Source organism: Cornus florida, unplaced genomic scaffold (genome assembly GCF_030987335.1).
Source record: "Cornus florida cultivar Cherokee Brave unplaced genomic scaffold, ASM3098733v1 CherokeeBrave_3.0.0_Hap2_Chr01, whole genome shotgun sequence".
Lineage (NCBI taxonomy): Eukaryota > Viridiplantae > Streptophyta > Magnoliopsida > Cornales > Cornaceae > Cornus > Cornus florida.
In genome coordinates, this window is record NW_026775571.1 from 30,472,283 (window position 1) to 30,492,267 (window position 19,985).

At 37.7% G+C, this 19,985-nt stretch overlaps 1 pseudogene; it reads right to left on the reverse strand.

The window, feature by feature from the left end:
- Nucleotides 1-5,902: 5,902 nt before the first annotated feature.
- On the reverse strand, nucleotides 5,903-6,001 carry LOC132282591 (small nucleolar RNA R71; annotated as a pseudogene).
- Nucleotides 6,002-19,985: the final 13,984 nt, after the last annotated feature.

Consider the following 19,985-nt stretch of genomic DNA (forward strand, 5'->3'; position numbering starts at 1 on the left):
AAAAGCCGAAATACTCATCTCCCAGTGGGTTCGACACCCTCTCTATAGTGCTATCCTACAAGGATTTGTTCTATTGCGAGTGGTTATTTTATAAATTAATTCTAACACAGCACACCAATTTTTGGCTCCGTTGCCGGGGAGATTTGTTATGTAGTTTAGTTTTTAAGTTTTATTTTTGGTTTACCAGTCTTCAGACTTTCTGATATCTCACCTTAATTCTCTCTTTTCTCAGGTACAAGAAATTAACAGTGGGGATAAAGATGCTTAAAGGATAAAAAGCTTCAGTTTATTAAACCTTCTGTGAGTTTTTGTTGTTTTCTTCTACTTAGAAAATTTTATTTTTGTCACTTTTAGGATTAGCAGAATTAATGCATGTTAACTCGTCATTCTCGGTCAAAACCTTTAGTATATGATCCTGAAATAGAGAGAACTATTATTTAATTAAGAAAACTTAAAAAACATTTGAATACAGTAGAAAGTTCCTCTAATAACATGGCTAATTGATAAGCGCCGAATATTACATATTCAAGCGCCCTTATTTGCATTAGTTAAGTCCATCATTGGTTTAATTGTATAGATTATCTCTAATTTTGTGTTTTTGTGTATTTTCAGGTTTGTCTTCCAAAAGGATATAAAATGAAAGCTTTCGAAGGCTTGTTGAAGAGCAAATCATTTTGGGCCGTTGCATCCGGAGATTTCCGAGGAGAATCTGCTAAAGAAGGTCCAAGAGGCCTTCTTCAATGAAAAAGAGAATAAAATGGGCCAATGTTAATCCCATATAGGAGAAGTCCAAAGCAGAAGAAGGAAAAGATACAAACTGTCACATTCACGAGCGCTCGTAGCTCCTTTTTCAAGCGCTCGTACAGCATACATTAGCATCCAAGTGTTTTCTACCATGTCACACTAGCACTCGTATGACCTTCGAGCTCTCCAATTTCAAGCAGAATGTTCCAAGTCACCTACAAGCACTCCTAAGTCACCTTCGAGCGCTCCAAATCTCAGCAGTAGAAATCTCAACAGCTACGAGCACTCGTAACTCCTTCTTCCAGCGCTCGTCCATGTTCTCGATCCAAGAAGATTTTGTCTAAGGCATTTACGAGTGCTCATGCTGCGATCTATGAGCGCTCGTAAACATACTGCAGACCCACTTGTTTCCTTGAACCTTTTAATTTGGATTCCCTCCTTAATGGGGTTGTTGGTGAAAGACATTGAGGGGACATGGACCTCGGTTTTTGGGTGGTTTAGTAGACATCTTGTCTACAAAAGAAGGGGGGAAGCTTGGATTATGGAGCATCACATATTGGGCTAAAGGAGAGAGATGAGAGAGGGAGAGAAAGAGATTGGAAGGATAGAGGTTTTGTGTGGTTGAAAGTAGGAGATGCGAAAATGGAAGTTCTTTCTAAGCTTCCTCCTTCCTTTAGTGCATCCATGGGTAACTAACTCCCTATCTAGGGAGGTGATGAAGCCCCATTTTGTAAGCATTGTTTTGATTTGATTTATATTTCGGGTATAATGTATATATGTAACTTTTCCATGAACTAGAGCACTTCATCTGATGTAATGAAATTCATTATCTATAAATGATCATTTTGAGTTAAATATCTTTTCTTAGATTGTTTTTCTCTCATGATTATATTGCTACATTTTTATAGTGACAATGGAGATGAGTTCATGGAAGTGATTTTATTGGCATGATATTTAGGAATTTTGATAATCTATTGCTTAGGGCTTTCCTTTGATAGATTCTTCTTGATTTCTAGTTCATGTGCTTTTATTATGAGATTAAGGGCTCGATAATCTATGGCTTGGCGATCACGTCTAAGGTTACATCCTAGTTTAGGTAACCAAAACATGTAGTGCCTTAATAGGTTACTCTTGTATCTTGATTTAATATATTTCTTGAAGATAATGTTTCAATGTTATGTTGCTGTATTCCACGGTTATATATATATGTTTCCCCAAGTAAATCATATTCTAGCATACTTATTGATGGGTAGTGGATTCATTTCCCTAGTCCCTTCTTAATTGCTTTTATCTCTTTACTTCTAGCACAATATTGTTTTATGCATTGTTCAATTCTTAATTTTAGTGACAAACCAACAAAACTCTATATACCCATTTGTCATTCTAAAAAGTGATTCTAGATATCTTAGTTGCAATAAACTAGCAGTCCCAGTGGTTCGACTTACCCGACCAGTAGCCCCATTTTACAATGATTTGTGCTATTGCAAAGGTTGATGTATAATTGTCATACCGATCAATTTTTGGCACCGTTGCCGGGGATTGCAAATGATTTTGGAACCGAGGTTTTAGGATTACCTTTGGTTTGATTGTTAGTATGGTGTCTTGTGAATATTTTGTTACATGGTTTTGATCATTGTGACATTTTAAGTGTTTGTGAGATTCTAGGTATTCAAGGCTTGCTGAGGAAAGCTAGCAAATTTGTAAGTCTAGACAACTTCAGGTAAATTTTCAAAGCTCTAGTTTCAAAGTTGTGAATATCTTACATGTGTTTAGATTAGATTTAGTTAAGTTGGGAAGCCCTTGTCGAGGCTATAAGCATCGGTCCTATTCGTGACTATTTACATTTCTGTCTTCATAATTGAGGAGAACGGGAACATCGTATATGGAGGTTATGGTAATGCATTGTTGTTTTGATTGTCTTGTGAGTTATTGATGTTTGGCCGTAGATCACTTTCCCTTCCAACTCTTGACTCGCCAGTTGACATAAATTCACTTGAAAGGACTCTTAGAAGAAGCCTTAGGGAATCTGCAAATATAAGAGGAATCGAACTCGAATTTAATACAATGGCTGATAATGAAGAAAATGTCGAAAATGAGGGAATCCATAATAATAGAGCTGAAATTCCAAACGTGGTTCCCATGACTCTTCGGGACCACTTCATCCCCACCACTTATGCTTCTCCTTCTTACATAGTTATGCCAAACATCGATGCAGCCCAATATGAAATCAAATCTAGTACAATTCAAATGCTACCTTCCTTTCATGGCTTGGAACATAAGGATCCCTATAAGCACCTTGATGAGTTCCTTGAAATTTGTTCTACCATCAAGCTTAGGGGTTTCCCTGAAAATGCTCTCCATTTGCACCTCTTCCCATTTGCCTTAAAAGATAGGGCAAAATATTGGTTGAACTCCCTTGCTCCAAATTCCATCACTACATGGGGTCAATTACAGCAAGAATTTTTTAAAAAATACTATCCAGTGAGTAAAACCAACCTAATGAGGCGTTCCATTCTTAGCTTTTCACAAAGCGATAGGGAACAACTCTATGAGACTTGGGAAAGATAACAAGATCTCCTTAGGAAATGTCCGCACCACCTAATTCCAAAATGGCAATTGGTGCAAGCTTTCTATGCTTGTTTAACTGGTACCCATAGATTCATGGTTGACTCATCATGTGGAGGGATGTTCATGTCCAAAAGTGCGAATGAGTCATAGACCCTACTTGAGAACTTGAGTGAAAACTCACTACAACATAATTCTCGTAGGACTCCGAGCTCAACCAATGCTAAGAACACCAACTCTTGTCAACCAAAACCAATGCGAGAAGAATCCTCTCAAGTGTATGCCATAGCTCACAAATTTTATGGCACCACACCTTTCTCCTTCATTGTGTCAAAACTCTGCAAGTGTAGTGTATGCATCATGCACGAGTCCTTTCCATCTCTCAAAAGATTGTCCCACATCAGAACAATTCCAACATCCCAATCAACAGCAAGCAAATGCAACGTTCTCAAGGCCAGGAAATAATCCATACTCTAATACCTACAATCCAGGCTGAAAAGATCATCCAAATTTCTCGTTGAGGCAACCTGCCCCACAAAATTTGAACTTTCAGAATCAAGGGCATCAAAATCAGCCCCCTTTTCAATTCCAAAATAGGCCATTTCAGGCCTCGTCAAGTTACCATCCCCCTTATAATCCAAATGTCTCTAATCAACCTCCTGTGTTTCCAATTGATGAGATTTTGGCTGCAAAAAAACAAATGATGGAATCTCTAAACAAGCAAATGATGGAATCCAACAAGCAACTCTTGACATCATTGCAGCCCACTCTCCAAATGGTTCATTCTCATACTCAGCCTATCGCTAAACTTGAGAATCAAGTGGGCCAAATAGCCACTTGAATGAACCAGCTTCTTCAAAGAGACAGGGGGAAGCTTCCCGCTCAACCATGTGAGAATCCTTGAGGGATTCATGTGACTGATCAAACCCCTCCTTCGAGTGCGCCAACTTATGAACAAGTCCAAGCAATCAGTACTCTTCGGAGTGGTCGAGTTGTGGATAACAAGGTTGATGGAAGTAGCACTGACAAATTTCTACCTCCCACAAATCCAAATCTCCTCTCTTCTAATCCAAATCTCACTCCTAAAATCCCAAAGTCTAATGCTGAAAATTCCAAGCTTGTTTCCCCAAAGGTGGAGACTTCTTATGAGCCTAAGGCTCTATTTCCTCAACGACTCCAAGAGTCGACACATTTTGGGAACAAAAATTGTAAAATTCAAGACATATGGGAAGTCTTTAAGCAAGTAAAGATTAACTTGCCTTTCTTGGATGCTATCAAGCAAATCCCTCCCTATGCAAAATTCTTCAAGGATTTGTGCTCTCAAAAGCGCACCTCCAAAAATCATTTGCCAAAGAAGGTGAGGTTGACTGAAAATGTGAGTGCAATCATTCAACACAGTGCCCCTCCAAAGTTTAAGGATCCGGATGCCCCAACTATCTCGTGTGTCATTGGTGACAACAAGATAGAAAGAGCCCTCCTTGACTTAGGAGCTAGTGTAAACTTGATTCCATATTTAGTCTACTTACAACTTGGGTTGGGAGATCTTAAACCGAAGCAAAGCAAAGCATAAAAAGCTAAAATATAAAAAAAAATTTGCAAAAGCTAAGCAAAGCAAAAGGCTTAAAAATTCTTGAAGTTGTTTAAGGACCCTTTATGAGCTATTCTAACTCCTCTTGCTTACTTAAATTGTCGACCCGCGTGGATGCATTTTATTTCATTGTTTATCATTGGCCCGCATAGAGGCATTTTACTTTTCTTGCATTTATTGAAAAACATGGGAGTATGGGATCATTATATGTGGAGGCTTGTTGTTGATTGATTTGTGTTGTGGATGAGAAGTACCTACTACTTGTTGTGTTTGTTGATTGTTTTGTTTTGCATTGTCTATGCATGGTCATAGGCCTTTAAAACCTACTCTTGTTCCACTGAACCTTAATCTTGAGTCGATTGTTCATAATCCAAGGGGTAGGGTCAAGTGAATCCATTGCATCAATGGAAGACCATGTTGAAGACCTTGGTCATATAGACTAACAAAGCAATCTTCACCCTAATGTGCAACAATATGATAACATGCAAGTTCCATTAGGCATGCCTAGACCTTTTGTTCCATAACTACAAGGCCAAGTTTGACTTGGAATGCCAAGGCATATTATGCACCACCACCTCTACCTCTTAATGTCCAAGCCAATAATGAGGCTTATGTAGAGCCACCAATTGTCAATCCTCCCGTGGCTTTGAAAGATCACTATGTGCCTATTGAATACAATACACCAACATGCATTTGTCTTCCTCCATTTAAAGCACATCATTATGAAATCAAGCCACAAACTATTCAAATCCTTCCTAATTATCTTAGGCTACCTAATGAAGAACCATATAAGCATTTGGATGAATTTCTTGAAGTTTTTTCCATCGTAAAATATACGGACATGTCGGAGGAAGTTTTGAGGTTAAAAGTCTTCCCATTTACCCTAAAAGATAAGGCAAAATATTGGTTTAACAATTTGAGACCTCTTTCTATAACTTATTGGGTGAAAATACAACAAGAGTTCTTGAGAAAGTACTATCCCGTGTCCAAAGCCAATGCCATGAGAACTTCAATTCTTGAATTTTCACAAGGGGATGGGGAAATGTTTCATGAGGCATGGGAACGGTTAAATGATTTGCTTAGAAAATGTCCTCATCACGACATTCCTAAGTGGCAAATAGTTTAATATTTTTTTTAAAGTTTGTCGGATAACCAAAAGGGCATAGTTGATGCCTCAATGGGAGGTTCCTATTTGGATAAACATGAAGATGATATGTGGCGTTTATATGAAAGCATGAGTGAAAACTCAATGCACCGATCTTTGTCTTCTAAAAATAGTAGAAATGTATTAAGGAAGGATTCAAGCTTATATCAAGTGGACAATTCTAATGACATAGTTACCGAGGTGAAGTCCTTAACTCAAATGTTTGATCAACCAAAATTTTGCCTATCAAATGTCTTTTTCTCTTAATCATCATCATCATTATTCCAATGAATCTTACATGACTTGTTCTAGTGTGTTGCACAGTACTTCCAATTGTCCCCATGGACATGTGACGACCGTGGATTTTTCAATCCAGTGTGTCCTGTGATGACCTGAAGCGGATCCAGAATGCCGAAGCGAATCCAGAATGCCGAAGCAAAGACAAGACAATGGTCTCCCATGGCACAACACCTCTAAGACCCTAAGATAACCTTCCATGAGGTTACAAAACCCAAAGAAATAAGTGTGAAAGCAAGAGATCGGAAAAATAACAATTAAGCCCCCAGGGGCAAAATAGTCATTTCTAAAATATGGATTTGGATGCCACCGAGCACTTTGCAGGAAAGACAACAAAAAACTAATCAAGATGGACTCAAGAATCACATGATTTGGAGTCCGGACAAAGGAGAAACGGCAAGACAAAGAAAAATGATCATTTAAGGCTAAAAGGGTAAAATGGTAATTTCAAACTAAAGTGGGTACCCCTGTGTACACTATTTGATAGACAATGAAAAATTAACAAAGAAGGACTCAAGAATCACTTGATTCGGAGTCCGGACGGCAAAGATAACAAGTCTTGAAGTCGAAGGAAGGGAAACCCTATCCCGGTTCGAACCAAATCCTGACACTACTCTACTAAAACTTGAATATCTTGAGCTACAAATGGAATTTGAAGCTCTAGTTGGCACTATTGGAAATATTATTTTGACGTGGTTAGTTTAGACTCAAGAATGAACCAATTTGGAGTTAAAACAAGGAAGATACGATGACCCGAAGTTAGACGTGCATTGCTGAAGCAAGAGACACACATCCACACACACATGAATAGTACAGACAAGTGCTTGTGCAAGGGCTATGAGTGCTCATGGATGAGCACACCTAGGGCAAAAACCCACTACCCCACTTACGAGCGCTTGTGCCCTATGTACGAGCACTCGTTCTGCAACAAGCTTAACAGATTTCTTAGTTTGAAATGTGATTTAGAGGACTTTTTGGGCCATTTTGAAAAAAACATAAAGACGAAATCTCCCCCAAAGTCATGTTTTCTAGCTAACCATACAAAAAGAAAACATTATTTTTCATGTGAAAACCCCAAAATGCCCTTAAGCCATATTTTTCAACAAAGAAGTGAAATGAGTCTATAGGAGGCTCAAAACACAAACGAAAGGGTTTTTCATGAAAACGATCATGCACGCAAATGTAAATAGTGATTTTAAGTGCGCGGGAATGGGCTGTGGCTCCTGGAAATGGCCGAGTTAAAATCCAACCTCTCAACGGCCAAAAAGGCTTAAATGAACTTAAAATGGAAATTTTGAAAACTAAAATTATAAAATGGAGTCAAATGACTGTCTGGCCCTTGGCACCACTTCATACATGATTAATGAGACCCAATGAAAGAATAAAAATGAAATTCCCACACCCGATACACCCATGGTGAAACAATAACTTAACATTTTTCAATATTTTCATATTATTTCATGAAGTCAAATTTTACATTTGGATACAAAATACATATCATTGGCCTCCAGCCTCATCTCATACATGTCAAATACAATATAAAGGCATACTTATGTACACATTACATATATGGAATCAAATATACACATTTTGACATAAAAGGCTATAAGTGGCATTCCAAGCCAACCTTTACTTGAATTAAAACCTACAAGTCTACAATCATCTAAGCAATGATGAACATCACGAACCAAGTCTTTGTACTTGAACAAAACCCCCAGTAACTTCGGGGTGAGTAAACAAGTTTACTCGTAGAGAATGAGCATGCATAGACTCGATTTCTTTAAAGATTTTTACATTAACTTGAAACAATTCAAAAGGATTATGCCACCTAACGTCTATGTCAATGGTGAGACTCAGGGAGCATCCTAAGCTACCTTAATTCATTTCTAGCATAATTCACAATATCATGCAATTTAACCAATATTGGAACTTCTAATACAATGCATAAAGCACGAATTCTCAAAGTTAACATCTTGTAACTTAAAATGGGAAATCAAATAAGGAACAACAAATTACAACATCACATAATTATCAACTTGAAATGAAATACGAAATCAAACAAGGTGGATACTTGGACATCACGCCGGATCAAACCGACACCATAGTTACTTTAAAGTTACTAGCCCATGGGTAACCTCCTTATGTGCGCACTAGATTGTAGAGGGACAATCCCCCGTACTAGAACCAAGTCCTAGTTGTAGCCAAACAATGACATCTCCAAGTTTCCAAAATCAACAAGTTATGCAACAACATATATATTGACATGTATATACAAGATATCAACTATCTACCATGCACAACCAAATTTGGAAACATATACAATACATACTCTAAGTCCACAACTACCATGGCATGAAAGATATCAAATACAAGGTGTACAACTCATTACACAAGGCAACAATATATCCCATAAAGAAAACATGCTCTCATGAATATAACTATAACAACAATGTTATCCTATGCTCAAAACATAATCACGTGAAAATACAACAAGTCCAAGTCCATGATTTGAATATAGAAACGACTTCTAAAACACAATTAGATCTATGGAGCCATTAGATAGAATTTAATTAAACAAAATAATTAAATTCTCTAAATTTCAAATCACTTTCAAATAACCTCAAATTATTATATGTTAAACAACATAGCATGCTTATTACATATACCAAATCAAAACGGCAAAATGAGCAAGACATCATCATGTAGAATTAAAATAATTTAAATTAATTAAATATCTAATTTTCAAAAGTAGTTCAAATGATCGCAATTTAATATATAGCAAGCAATAAGTCATGGTCATACCATATCTCAAGTCTAAAAGGGAATACAAGCAAAATACAAATAACTAGAATTTAAATCAAATTAAATCCATTTAATCTCTAGATTTGAAAGCTCATTTAAATCATCCCAATTTAATATACAACAAAGATCAAGTCATGGCCATGCCATATATCAAGTCTAAAATGAGTTATAAGTATACTATGATACATTATTAATTTCTTAAATTAACATAAGACATGCATACAACTTATATCTCATTCAAAAGTAAGTAAAATTACTTGAAAAATAAATTATAACACCCCCTACCTCACTAGAGAAGAGTCTCTCTAGAATCCAAGGCAAATCAACATAAAATGGCAAACCCTTCAAGGGTTATGTAGAGGAGAGTGAGAGGAACTACAAGTATTCTCTAATTTTCAAAAGTTGTTCAAATGATCCCAATTAAATATATAGCAAGTAATAAGTCATGGTCATACCATATCTCAATTCTAAAATAGAATACAAGCAAAATACAATTAACTAGAATTTAAATCAAATTAAATCCATTTAATCTCTAGATTTGAAAACTCATTTAAATCATCCCAATTTAATATACACCAAAGATCAAGTCATGGCCATGCCATATATCAAGTCTAAAATGAGTTATAAGTATACTATAATACATCATTAATTTCTCAAATTAACATAAGACATGCATACAACTTATATCTCATACAAAAGCAAATAAAATCACTTGGAAAATAAATTATAACACCCCCTACCTCACTAGAGAAGAGTCTTTCTAGAATCCAAGGCAAATAAACATGAAATGGCAAACCCTTCAAGGGTTATGTAGAGGAGAGTGAGAGGAACAAAAAATATTCCTAAGGTTAAGCTTGAAAATCAATGGAAGGCTCTTAAAATTAAAGTCAAGGCTTAGGACTTCAAGCTCCATCCATAGAGGCTAGGATTTTCTTGTGAGGAATAAAATGACATTATGTGACAATGGGTGAGTAGAGGAAATAAAAATCTCCACTCACAATGTGATCCTACACCATGGTCAACAGGCACATCTATGGTCAATTGCACAAAAACCCCTCTTTAAAATCATAATCCCAAAGTGGCCCAAAAATAATTGCAAAGACTTGATTTGGAGCATACACTTGTCACTCATCCAAGCATCTATTGTAGGCTTAATCCTAAGCCTACACTTATCAACCATCTAAGCCAACAAGTGCACCTATCCTAGGTCAACAAGTGGCTGAATCTCCACCCTCCACATGCCGTCATCCAAGGCATCAAAGTGTCCCCACACAAATGTCAACAAGTGGACCAATGAGAGTGTAACACTTGTCACACTTTTCAAAAATTACAAAAAAGGTCCTTTATAAAAATATCTTCCAAATTAAATTGCAAAATGGTCCTTAAGATGAAAAATAATTATTTTACAGCAATTACACAAATGACCCCAAAAGAAAGAGAAATTCCGAAGAAGTGTGCATCCACACCCCTAAGGAAGAAAGTACATAACTAGCACGCTTTTTTATAAAAGTAAAATTACACATAGCATGGAATTTAAATATCGTGGATGCATGCAAAACCAGAATCAAATCCGAACACGAAAGATGAGGTTGTGCCAACAAAGTGACATACGGGAAAAAGACGAAAAGTGAATAGTGCCGAAAAATAAAAATGAGAAAATGACTCGGTCCTCACAAGAAAGTTGTCAATCCAAAGGAAAGAGTCTCAAAAACCATTCCCGAGCACTCGAGACGACACTAAAAAATGAAAAACCAAACTCAAAAGAGAAAAGACAATGGAAAAAAAAATATCCGTAAAATTTGAGGAAAAAGGAATGGATGGAAAATAACCGGGTCATTACAACCTTCCCACCTTAAAGGGATTTCGTCCCCGAAATCTGGCCCATACAAAACCAAAGTCATAACCATGGTATATACGGAGTACATCTCCGAGTATCCCATACAACATGCTACGAAAGCAATACCAAAACTGAAAGACAACGTACGAACCAATATCATTCCCACCCACGTGCTCACGACAGGACAACCTCTCAAAAGGAAAATGACCACGCGGCCACACAAACCAGCCAGATCCAACTACAATCTTTTAAAACTCCTCTTAAGAGTTAACCACATCTACGTCTCCAAAACTGAAACAAGTCTCCAAAAGACATCCTTAAAAGAGCATCGAGCTTACCCTACGAATCAAACAGATCCTCAATGGTATGGACACAAGTCCCCACAAAATGATCTCACACCAATCCACTCACTCTAAGTACCTCAACCTGTCAACAACCACGGTAAAAACTCCCCAAGGAAAGACACAAAAGAAAGGGAACCACCAGTCCTAAGAAGGACAACACCACGACTGTCTTTGAAACGAAAGACGACAAGGTCAAAGACTTCACCCCCTACATGGAAGTAAGTCGACCAAAATCAACCAAATTCTCGCCAAGGACTTAAGACAACAATGGCGATCCTCACGAACCAGCCAACCCCAAAACTGTGCAAAATGCAATGAAGAGGAGAGACTCACTCCTTGTGATATCCCTTACTCGAACTAAGAAAGGAGGAAAAACCCTATTCTCCCACAAGTGTCAACACGACAAATACGAAAAGGGAACAAAAGGGAGAAACTAAACATAAAAGTCATGCAAATAACAAAGAAATACAACTACTAAGAAATTAAGTCTACTCACATAGATAAAATCAAGGGTACATGCAGCACGTTTCCACGTAAGCACAAAATCATGTCATTAAAACATAGTAACAACATGGCATCTCTAAGCATATAAAGAAGGCATGCTAATGTCACACAATAAGAAAGGAATGTGGATACACTTCTACCTACTCATGCATCACAATATCATAAATTATACTACTAACATGGTAGTGAATGAAACTACAGAAGATAAAAATGATGCAATAATGAACCCTATGGACATCGTGTCCTAGAGTGTCTACGAAAAAGGAAAGACCAGTCCTAGCCATAAACTGACTCTAAAAACCAATACGACAACAACCTATCTTAAAACTAATATGAGCCCTTACCACAATGGTAAGACTCTAACACTCCATCTCCGAATCTAGAGGTGACACTACAAGTGATGCTAATAGTGCAATGTTCTCTCTACCCGAAATATCAATCAATCGACTCAATCCCAAAAGCATCATCACGCAAAGAGAACTCAAACAAAATGGCTACTTTAGCTACACAATCAAATAACTGAATCAATCTCCAAAATTATCCTCAAAACGACCATCAATCACTATCTCAACACCAGACGCTCAAAACAAAACTCATATCATCGCCAACCAAAAGGACAATGCCTATCGGAACAAAAACTGACACTAATTCCATCCGAACTACGCTCGTAGCTAGCGAGTACAGTAGCATGACAGTGCCATGCACACGCCCACAAACGTACCCACCCATGAAAAACACAATCCCAGAGGAATCATCCCGAACAACCAAGGATCCTAAGAGGTTCATAACCTCATCATAGCCAAAAACCAACAAATCCAGCCCTACGGCTACGCTCAATGACTCACTTTACGAAAGCCAAAATAAAAGGTGACCTTCCACCTATCCAAAGCCAACGTTAGGCCAACAATGACCTAAACTACTGTAAAACCATGTGGACAATCACCAACAACCTCAGAGAAGAGTGCCTAAACAAAACCAAACACACCAACCATTGCACTAAGTGCAAACTCATCAAACAACTCAACCTCGACTCAAACATCCTATGATTAACCCCAAGTCCTGTCAAATATGCAAAACAATCATGCATATACAAATCAAATCTAGCATACATCATATGTCATGCTCTTTACCATAGAATCAAAACAGGCTAAACAGGTAGCATACCACATACAGCACGTAAGCACATAAACATGTTATCAAACCAAAATATGTTATCATGAAGTATATAAACACATAGAGCATGGCAATGTAAGCATGATATGCACCCAAAACCCATTGTCCAAGGTGTTTAAACCTAGGAGCTCTGATACCACCTGTGACGATCTTGGATATTTTAACCTAGTGTGTCCTGTGATGACCCGAAGCGGATCCAGAATGCGGAAGCAAAGACAAGACAACGGTCTCCCAAGGCACAACACCTCTAAGACCCTAAGATAACCTTCCATGAGGTCACGGAACACAAAGGGATAAGTGCGAAAGTAAGAGATCAAAAAAATAACAATTAAGCCCCCGGGGCAAAATCGTCATTTCAAAAAATATGGATTCGGATGCCACGGAGCACACCGCTGGAAAGACAACAAAAAACTAATCAAGATGGACACAAGAATCGCATGATTTGGAGTTCGGACGAAGGAGAAACGACAAGATGAAGAAAAATGAGCATTTAAGGCTAAAAGGGTAAAATGGTAATTCCAAACTGAAGTGGGTGCCCCCGTGTACACTATTGAATAGACAACAAAAAATTAACAAAGTTGGACTCAAGAATCACTTGATTCATAGTCCGGACGGCAAAGATAAAAAGTCCTAAAGTCGAAGGAAAGGAAACCCTATTCCGGTTCGAACTAAATCCTGACACTGCTCTACTAAAACTTGAATATCTGAAGTTAAAAATTGAAGCTAAAGCTCTAGTTGGTACCATTGGAAAGCTTATTTAGACTCGGTCAATTTAGACTCAAGAACGGATCAATTCGGAGTTAAAACAAGGAAGATAAGATGACCCAAAGTTGGAAGTACACTACTGAACTAAGACACACACATCCATACACACATGAACGGTACGAATGAGCGCTCATGCAAGGGCTATGAGCACTCATAGATGAGCATGCCTAGGGCCAAAACCCATTGCCCCACTTATGAGCGCTCGTGCCCCATGTACGAGCGCTCGTTCTACAACAAGCTTAACAGATTTTTGAGTTTGAAATGTGATTTTGAGGACTTTCTGGGCCTTTTTGGAAAAACAAAAAGAAGAAAGCCCCCCCCCCCCCCCCCCCCCGAAATCATGTTTTCTAGCTAACCATGTCAAAAGAAAACTTTATTTTTCATGTGAAAACCCCAAAATGACCTTAAGCCGAATTTTTCAACAAAGAGGTGAAATGAGTCCATAGGAGGCTCAAAACACAAACAAAATGGTTTTTCATGAAAACAATCACGCACGCAAAAGTAAATGGCGATTTTGAGCGCGCGGGAATGGCCTGCGGCTCCCGAAAATGGCCAAGTCAAAATCCGACCCCCCGACGGCCAAAAAGGCTAAAATAAACTTGAAATGGAAATTTTGAAAACAAAAATTATAAAATGAAGTCAAATGATTATTTGGCCCTTGGTCACACTTCATACATGATTAATGAGACCCTATGAAAGAATAAAAATGAAATTTCCACACCCGATGCACCCATGGTGAAACAATAACTTAACATTTTTCAATATTCTCATATTATTTTTTTTCCTAAATGAACGAATGTATTAATATAAACAAAAAGTACATGGAAACATTGAGGGCATACCCCCAGTAGACACAAAGTAAACACCACACACCTTAAAAAGGCAAATTAAAAGCAAACAAAACCCAAACAAAGACTAGCAAATGTCTTGAAGGCTTACCCCCATGACATCAATAACTTCAAATAAAATACCCTTAGCAATATCTAAAGGTTTAATAGAGGACTCCTTATGTATCCTATTATTTCTTTCCATCCACGTGAAATAAAGGGTAGCAGAAAAGATAATCCTTGCCATCTTGTTCCTCCCTTTACCTTTGAATTTCATAATAAACATGTCAGCCAGCTCTTGAACTGAATTATATCTCTGCAATTGCCAACCACACCAATCTGATAGACCATTCCACACCCTCCATATGAACTCACAATTGCAAAAAACATGATCCAAATTTTCCTCATGACTTAAACACAGACAGTATCTAGAAACTAGATAATACCCTTTACTCTTCATGTAAGACTGAGTTAAAATAGCTTGATGCATCACAAGGATTGAATGAGTTGACCAACGAGGTCTCCCTCCACTCCAACAGATCCCACTCCAGCTAACCTCAGAACTTTAGATTCTGTAAACCTCCCAAGCAGCATGAAAACTGAAAGTATTCTTCCAAGTTAAGACATCCACTCCACCGTGTATCTTCTGATTATGGAACACCTGCAGCACCTCCTGAGAAGCAGTCATCAAGACCTCATCATTCCATTGATTGTTAATAATAAGGTCACTTAAACAACACATTTTGTTCCTCCTGATAGAATTCAATAATCTGTGATTAAACAGCTCCCTCAAGAACAGCCCATCACACCAAGGGTCCAAAAACACCTTGATATTAAAACCAGACCCAATTCTATATCTGCAATTGAGCTTGATTACATCCCTTACTGCAATAATACTCTTCCATATAGATGAACAAGTAATCTTTGGAACAATATTCCAAAAAAAAGCCCACTTTAGATAGTGTTTTTTGAACCAAGCTACCCAGATTCTATCCTTAGACAGTAAAAAATCCTAGGGCAATATGCATTTTGAAGTTGAATCAATGTCTGCTATTCTTCTTATTCCCAACCCACTCTCTGCTTTAGGAGCTGCTAACTTCTTCCATCTCAAACCATGCATCTTCTTACTGTCATCTACATACCCCCAAATAAAATTCCTCATTCGTTTGTCAATTAAGTTTATAACCATTGCAGGTAACAAATAAACTGAGGTCCAATAGAGCACTATAGGAAGAATTACAGCCCTGCTAAGCTCAATTCTCCCAGCTATAGATAAATACATGCCGTTCCATCTAGTGGTAGAAGCTATAACTTTGTCAATCAAACTTATACAATCTTGCCATCTCAACATCTTATCAGAGATAGGTAAGCCCAGATAGTTAAATGGTAAAGATCCCACCTTACAACCCAAAGCCCGTATCACTATAGATCTTCTTCTCACAGACCTGGTAAAATAAAGCTCTGACTTATCTTTGTTAACAGCAAGTCCAGAGAGATTTTCAAATTGCACCAAGGTTCTTTTTAAGCATAGGACAGTAGCCATATTAGCTCGGACTACCATTAGCAGATCATCTGTAAAGAACTGGTGTGTGATAGATAAACCAGCTTTACAAACTGCATGAGAAGGGGTAATTGTTCCACTCTTAACCTCTGCCTCAATCATACCCGAAAAATATTCAGTAACTAGAGTGAAAAGAAGGGGGGATAAAGGATAACCTTGTCGAACCCCTCTTTCAGGCTGAAAGAAACCATTAGGGGAACCATTAATAATGATTGAAAACCAAACAGAGGATAAACACACTTGAATCCAAGAAATCCAAGTATTTCCAAAGCCAAAGAGTCTCATTATATTTATAAAAAATGACCATTGAACTGTATCATACGCCTTCCTTAAATCAATTTTCCAAGCTAAAGTTGGCTTTGCTCTCTTAGCACCAAACCCTCACCGAAGCTCACGGGCCATAATAATGTTGTCCTAAATCTTTCTACCTTGAATAAAAGCATTTTGTTCTTTATCCACAATCGTACCCAACACCTTAGTAAGTCTATTTGCCAAAATCTTTGCAATGACTTTATAGAAAACATTACACAATGATATTGGCTTATAATCACCCACCTTAAGAGAATCTTTCTTCTTTTGTATCAAAGTAATAAAGGTACTGTTGGTCCCTTTTCCCAATTCTGGATGGGAGAAGAATTGCAAAATAGCATCAATAAAATCTTCACCAATAATACTCCAGAAATGTTGAAAAAATCGAGAAATGAATCCATCAGGACCTGGAGCTCTATCAGGTCCCATAGAGAACATAGTATACTTTATTTCTTCTCTAATGATAGCCTCTTCTAACATAGATATCTCTACAGCAGACAATTTGTTTCTTATACATCTAGCTTCTAGAACACAAAGGGCAGGTTGATCATTATAATAAGCCCACAAACTTGCTCTTAATGATACTTGGATCAGTAATGGAAACCCCATCCTCTTGAATAACCATGATATTGTTCTTTGCTCTGTGTTGCTTGATTTTTTGGAAATAAAATTTAGTACATCTATCTTGCTCCTTCACCCATTTGATCCTGGACTTCTGAGCCAGTAAAATTGTTTCATTTGAAATAGCAGCTTCGAGAGGCATTCGACCTTCCTTTTCAATCTGAATAAGTCTCTCATTCATTGAATCATCTCTCAACTGATATTGAATGTCAACTAGCTTCTTCCTACAAGAAATAGCTTCCTCATAAACAGAACCAAACTTATTCTCATTCCAATATTTAATTGCTTGTTTAGTGAGCTTTAACTTGTAAAGAAGTCTTTTGATTGGATCCCCACTGGTCTTAGTCTTCCAAACCTTAGTAATCATGGCTTTCACTACAGATTGTTGATTCCACACACAAAGAAATCTAAATGGCTTTCGCCCCTCAGCAATCTGTAAAGGAAACATCATCTTTAAACCCCAATGATCTGAGGTCAAATGAGGGGTTAACATTATATGAGAATTTGGAAAAACCTGCCACCACTCCTCATTCATTAAGCCCCTATCCAAGTTTGCATAAATCCTCCTATTAGAGTACCTGTTATTACACCAAGTAAACACACCATTAGATGTTGGCACTTCTGACAAACATAAGTTATCTTTGGTCTGATTAAAATCCTAAAATACTTTAGGCGGATGCTGTCTCCCCCCTTTCTTCTCTTCATTAACTGTTATTATATTCTAATCCCCCATTAAAAGCCATGGCCCATCAATAAACTGAGCACCATTCTCCATGTCTTTTCAAAAGGATATCCTTTAAGTATCAGTATTCTTAGCATAAACAAAAGTCACATAGAATTTGCTATTAGACCCTCTAACCACTACATGTAACAACATCATCTGATCACTGGTCTATAAAACTAAAACATCAAGTCTCAATGGATCCCAGCCACACCAAATTCTTCCACCTGCATCAGCTGAATAATTATTAACCCAACTCCAATTATTCCTAATTCTGACTTTTAATCTCTGGAACTTACTACTATAGACCCTAGTTTCTACCAAACCACATAACACAATCGAGGAGTCACTTAACCAGGCCTTCACTTCTTTCTACATAACCAGCCTATTGAGACCTTGAACATTCCACAATCCTATCATTTAAACAGATAAATTGGTGGAATCGGCCCACCTGTAATCGTACCTCTTGTGACCCTAACCACACTAGGATCAATCTCTACCTCCTTTTTATTCTTTTTTTTTTTTTTTCTACTTCTTTGAGGAAATGGTACCTCCCTCTGGTGACACTGGAACCCCCACCTCTGTCTTCTGCACTAGATTTTGCACTTTATCCATGATCTGAAGATCCCTTTCAGTAGCAAAATCTTGATTATTTTCCACTGACATTACAGCTACCCCATTACCCTTTTCAATTGCTATAGCACTGTCTATCGTAGGTTCCCCTCCCTCTTCTCTCTCAGTTAATTCATCAAGAACTTGGAATGAATTCAAGGAGACCACTTGTAACTGTGATTCTTAAGACCCTGCCTTAACATTGCCTTTTGATTTCCTTTGCATTGTAAAGCCATCCACCTCTTCAATCATCTCTATTATAGGACTCTTAATTTCCTTGTCCCCCTCTGAGATACCCTTTTCGTGGAATACTGCTATGTTCTCCTTTTCGGGTTTTTTCACCACCCACTTCTCCTTAGGTTTAGAAATTCTAATCTTGTTTAATGGACACAAATTCTCAGTATGATCCATCTTCTTACATAGACCACATATTTGAGGCATCAATTCATATTCAACTTGTACTCTACAAGACAGCCCATGCAACGTTGTGTTAATAACTTCTGGGAATTTATCATCCACTTCTATCTCTGCTAAAACTCTAACATATAAACCCTTTTCTCTACAAAGAGCAATATCATCCATATATATAGGTTTAGCAGTGTTTGACACCACTTTAGAGACTGAAGTTCCACTTCGAGCATGAACTGGAATGTCATACACCCTCATCCATATGGGAACGGTAGCTAAGATATCATGATCCAATTGTATACTCTTATGCCATTGCTTCACTATAATGGCTCTACCTTGGAACGTATGAAAACGAGATAGAACTTGTAGCAGATCTTCCTCAGACGAAAAATGGACCTAGAAGAACCAATCATTCATCGATACTACCATGACATCCTTATTCCATCTTTTCTGAACATATGATTTGAAGTAGGGGAAGTAAGGCTTACTTCCTAAGACGTAACAAACCACCAAATTTGCCCAGTACTGTAACTCTTCAGCGATATCTTTATCTTCAATAACCACACACTCCCTATTTCGATTCTCACTATAATAAGTTAATGGCGTAAAACCATTAGTCATAGAATTCTAGAGTAAAGAACTCCATGAGAGGCGGCGCGATAGAGAGGAAGGAGCATGTACACTACCCACAGTAGAGGAGGGTTACCCCTCCTCCATGGAAGTGATCATTGTCCCCAGAAACCCTAGTAACCCTAGAGATGCCAATGTCGCCCTAGCTTGAGAGAAAAAGGGTAAAAATGGAATACACCATAATTAATAATTAATTATTATTATTATTACAAATATATATTCTCATATTATTTCATGAAGTCAAATTTTACATTTGGATATAAAATACATGTCATTGGCCTCCGGCCTCATCTCATACATGTCAAATACAATACAAAGGCGTACTTATGCACACATTACATAAATGGAATCAAATATACACATTTTGACAAAAAAGAACACAAGTGGCATTCCAAGCCAACCTTTACTAGAATTAAAACCTTCAAGTCTACAATCATCCAAGCAATGATGAACATCATGAACCAAGTCTTCGTACCTGAACAAAACCCCCAGTAACTTCGGGGTGAGTAAACAAGTTTACTCGTAGAGAATGA